The 5,422-nt window shown below is 30.5% G+C and overlaps 1 long non-coding RNA gene across 2 annotated transcripts; it reads left to right on the forward strand.

Annotated features, from left to right (window-relative positions):
* Positions 1–1,592: 1,592 nt before the first annotated feature.
* On the forward strand, positions 1,593–4,431 carry LOC136227603 (uncharacterized). 2 transcript variants are annotated; one of them, XR_010688144.1, is made up of 5 exons: positions 1,593–1,739; positions 2,710–2,824; positions 2,906–3,334; positions 3,424–3,559; positions 3,790–4,431. It is a non-coding gene; the product is annotated as an uncharacterized lncRNA (long non-coding RNA). The 2 variants fall into 2 exon arrangements; XR_010688143.1 differs by having other exon boundaries at positions 3,083–3,334.
* Positions 4,432–5,422: the final 991 nt, after the last annotated feature.

Below are 5,422 nucleotides of genomic sequence, written 5' to 3' on the forward strand. Positions count from 1 at the left end.
CAGAGGACCATCACCAAACTTCACTCTCATTGTATTTCTATACTTTTGATGATGTAAACAGGTAGTATTCTTTCGATTAATAATAATATTAGTGGAAGCCTGCTGAACAAATTCTGTAATTTACTAATTTTTCTTTTTCTTTTTTGTTTTTATTGAGTGAATCAATAAATATTTACCATTTTTCTGTTGTTTTCCATGTGAAGTATTTTACAAAAATTATACTACAAATATACTGATGGTATAATATACATAATATATTATACATTTTATTAGTGACAAATTTATAGTTAATTAATTCAATTTTTACAATTATGTTTTCCTTTTTATTATTTGTTAACTGATATTTATTTAAACCGAATGCTGCATTTAATTAATTAGAATTTTTTTTTTACTAAAGTTTTTAATTGATATTAAGAAATGTATATATATAAAAGTACTTAGAAATAAGCTAAAGAGATAATAAAAATGAGTGAAAGAGATAATAAATAATAATAATTCTTCTTTAAAAAAATCATAACTATTTAAAATAATTAAATAATTTTTTAAAAAACAAGCTTAGTTACTTAACATTAATTCAATTATCATTGTTTAATGTTGTTATTGTTAGTAGTGGTGAAGCTCTTAGCCTAGTGGTTGAGAGCTTACCTATGTCTTGAGAGGTCATGGTTCGAATCAAATGATTATATACAAGTCACATAGAGGAAAATAAATAGTATTCCATTTTAGAAATATCTATTTTATTGATATGAACCGGTAAATTACATCTATAATCACTCAACTTTCTCATTTTAACAATATACCCATTAAACTTGAAAATGTAATATAAAAATAGATGAACTTTACACTTTTTAACATAAAAATCACTATGAACGTTGATAATTATTTATGACATTTGACTCCCATTTAAACAAGTAATTTCATCCACTCTCTATCGTGTTTTTGTTATTCTTATTTTACCCTTTAAATAACATCGCTTCTTCTGTTCCATCCTTTTAAAAAAGAAAGAAAATTTCATCATTCTCTCATTTTTCTTTCATTTTTCTGCATCTCCCTCCTCCCTTTATCTTTTTTTTTTATCTGTGCCTAGCTTCAAGTAATTTCCACATTCAAATTTATAATTATATAGCCCTTTGTTTTACATGATTAATTTCAGGACCGTTCTAAACATAATAACCATGTTACGATACTTTTTTCCAATTTTAATTATATTAAATATCTATCTAGTTATATCTAAAATCTAAAAGTTGAAACAAAAGCATGTCTATATTTTACCACATTAGCAATTTATGTCTATGTGTAAATTTTGAAGATTTGTAATTTTTTTTCCTCTATTTTCTCCCCCAAAATCAATTAATTGTATTAGTCAAATATAAAAGGACTCAAAAAATAAAAAGGATCCTTTAAGTCTTCCTGAAGTCTTTGCCCTTTCAACTCCAAACATTTTAGGTTATACTTGGACATCAAAATACTCCCAATTTCTTTTCAATCTTGACACCGCTTCCTCTCATACATATTGTGATGTTCAATTCCTTGACTTCCTCTCAAACTGCTCCCAATTTCAACTGATTCATATCAAAGGAGGTAATTGCGATTGATGTTCTTACTTTCTGGCTTTGTCTTTACTTTGGATTTCCTTTTCCCGGTACAGAAATCACAAATGATGAATTGAGTTTGAATTTATGACTAGGGAAAAAGAAATATTTGCAATCGCCAAACAGATGAAATAGTTTATGAATAAGGTGAATCAATCTCCCTTTTTTGGGACTTGATAGAATTTAATAGTTGGAGGAAGAGTATGTTTTCCTGTTTTGATATGATGTTATGGTCTTGCTTTGTTATACAATGTCAACCTCTGATGTTTATTGGTTTATGGATGTGCTTCCTTTTCTTCGGCCTTCTCAATGGTTACAAAAGGGACGCTCTTTAAGAAACATTCTCAGATTCTTGTACATTTTAGATCTGCTACTCTTATTGAGAAAATTATAGTTTGTGGTTTACCAGAGCATAGGTGCAGAGGCAGTGTTCTTGTATGAATAGAGTTTTTGGTCAGTCCTATGTTTCTGGTGTATGTTATTGTGATATAACTTGGTTCCTTGTCGTTACAACATTTTGACACGAGTATCATTTACACCATATATAATTATGTGAAATATATAGATAAGACAACAGGTTTATAGCACAATAACTCATTTGGATACTCTTATTGAGACAAATGCTATTGTTGGTATGTGGTTATCTAGTTTTGGACTTGAGTTCTTGAATGATTAGCATATGAGCTGCAACATACCTACCCCATATGTAGATGTTTATAAAATCTCTCATGACTGTTGCATCATGATTTTAAAAAATGCTTGTTGAGTCTAAGGTATTTAAGTTAGAAAAGTTTTTTTCTTTTGTGATTAAATTTTTTATGCAGCATATTGTATCTTGGTGCATTAGGCTCTATGTGATCTTTCACGTAATTGCTTTAGATAATATATAATATTGATATCTAACTTTCATTGAAAAAATAGGATATGAAATGTTTGAGTTTGAATGCCTGTTTCAGTCTTGTTAGATTAATGTTTGAGTTAGTTTGTACGTTTAAGACCTTGGTTTTGTCACATTCCTTTGCTGTTATCATATATTATCAAATAAAATGATTGTTTTAAAATTACCAGCAAATGAAATGATATGATATTATATTTTCTCTAGTAAAATACTCTTCAGGTGAAGTACTAGTTTAACAATGGCTTCTTGCTCTAAAAACAACAATCTGTTTAAAGAAGATCAAAGACCTCATTTTTTCAAGTTTATTCTTGCTGATTCCGTGCATGAACACAAGGTGGTTAGCATTTAATTATCTTATATATTCGTTCTTCTTCTCACTTTAGTCATTCCATATTAATCATATAAAAATAAATAGGAAATTCCAAGAAAATTTGTGAAATGTTTTGGAGGCTATCTTTCAAGTCCAATAATCTTGAAGGCACCTTCTGGTCAAAAATGGAAAGTTGATATTGCGAAAAGTGAGGGCGCTTTTTGGCTGCAAAATCGATGGAAAGAGTTCGCTGAATTTTACTCACTCATGGATATCTTGTAGTATTTGAATATGATAAGAGTGCCGCTGAATTCAATGTCATCATATTAGACAACACTGCCACAGAGATAGAATATCCTTTTACTTTGGGAGCTAATGTTGACGAACAACAATTTCAAGAGAGAAAAATTGAAGTTGTTGAATCAGAAAGTGATGTTTCTGCTGAAATCTTTCCGTCAAATGCTAATCTTGATGAACAATTCGAAAAACCTCGGGATTTTGCAACAACATTTAACACAAAGGATCAAGCTGAAGGTATGTTATTTCCATTCTTATAACTAGAAGGTTACGTCATATTTCTAAATACTTATTCGATTAATGATTGTCCTTGTTTGTCAAACCAGTGATACAAAGGGAAAAGACAAAAAACTGATAAAGGAAGAAAAAAAGAAGGCTGTTGAAAAAGCACTGTCCAATTTCCAACCGGAAAATCCTTCATTCACTATTATAATACAGCCATCCTATGTTGATAGTTTCTTGGTAAACATCAATTCTTCAAATTGTCAAACCATTTTAAAATCACATATTTCATTAACCTCACCATTTTATTCTTTCATATTTATGTATAAATTGGTCCACTTGAACAACTTGGAATAACATTAAGCTAACAATTATTTTAAAAACAAATATAAAATAAAAAACAGGATGGAATTTTGCACAACAAACAAACATGAAAATTTTATCATTGTTATCATTTGTGTTTTGTGCAGGTTATACCAAGTAGGTTTGCCAAGAAATATATCAACAAAGAGGTGGCAAATATAATTCTGAATTCTGTGGACCAAAGAACTTGGTCAGTTGACTATGTGGAGATAAAAATAGGTGGACTTAAAGTAGCTAGGCTATGTCGTGGTTGGAGGAAATTTGTAGAAGATAATCATTTGAAAGTTGGCGATGTTTGTATCTTCGAATTGATTAATCACAATGCAACCACCACATTTAAAGTTGTAATTTCCAGAGAAAATCAAGATGCAAAAACCGTTTGCCAGTGTTAGCTGCATAATAATTTCTAGAACAAGGGTTATAGAAAGGAGGAAGTTTACTGAGAGCTTCATAAAGCCTTTAAAAATCTCAATTAATCACCACCACAGGTGCCGCGGCTACCTCCCTGCTTGTTGGAGTTTAAAGTTGATGATTATGAAGCCGTTCCTGATTGGCTTGCCCTTTGCGTTCTTTTCTTGAAGCATCTTTGTTTTGTATTAGTTGTTCTTAATTTCTTCTATATTTTGCTTCTTACAATATAGCTGCATTGCTTACTTTTATGGTTGACTTTGGTTTAATTTTTGACTCTGGCAAGCCTCCATAGGCTAATTTGTAACAGGCATTTTGGCTGTTTTTAATGATTAGCTTTATTAATATTTGGAGCCATGTTAGCCATTGGAGGTTTATAAAGAGGCTTATATCCTGAAATGCAAACTGACACTAGATTTAACTACTTTGTATGTCTTCCAAGCATAGAACATGTAATGTCTACATCTTTATGGTTTCATTAGAACATTATAGTTATGTTGAGTGATTATGTCTACAACTTTATCAGTTAAATTGGTAGAGATTTTGGATTCTATGTCCCGGTACCCTAAGAGCTCTATGAAGCAGAGACAGTGGAGCTGGTGACATATTAAGCAAAATATATGACTTGCAATTTGACAACTGTTCTTATCTTGCTGCTGCTACTTCTCTCAGCAGGTAAAATAGAATGGAGTTATGGCTTATTCTTATACTGTTTCATTATCGTTCTAGCATCCATTTTCTTTTTCAAAATGCATTTCTTGAATACTTTCATACTTCACAAGTAGAAAGGATATTTTTACAGTTCATAGATAGTCACATTAGACCTATAAAATTTCCCATTCAACTATAACAAGTTGTAATTTCAGATGCAAGTGAAATGGGCCACATATTATTTACCCAGTTTGATATTTGGAGCTAAAGGTCTCATTAGGTAGGCTCGATAGTGTGATAATAATTGATGGAGAGGCCGAGTGTGACAAATTAAAAATTAGGAGTTGATTTAAATGCATTACAATTGTCACAACTAGTCATAGTTAGCCATAAACTTTATGGATTATAATAATAAACTAGTCAGTCGTTGTGCTATTCCCTATGGTTTACCTAATAGACTAGTCAGTCCTTGTGCTATTCCAAATAGTCATACAGTCGCTCGGTTTTGGTTCCATAAAACTGTTTAGTCATGGCATTAGAATTATTTAGGAACAAATATTTTCTTTCATTGCTTAGAGTTTTAAGCAGGCAGGTAGTTCTATCATACTTTCTTTGAGTCTAAAAATGTACCGTTTATAAATCAATTTAGAAGATGCAATTGAATAAACTTATATTTTTCGA

The sequence above is a fragment of the Euphorbia lathyris genome, chromosome 4 (genome assembly GCF_963576675.1).
Source record: "Euphorbia lathyris chromosome 4, ddEupLath1.1, whole genome shotgun sequence".
Taxonomy (NCBI): domain Eukaryota; kingdom Viridiplantae; phylum Streptophyta; class Magnoliopsida; order Malpighiales; family Euphorbiaceae; genus Euphorbia; species Euphorbia lathyris.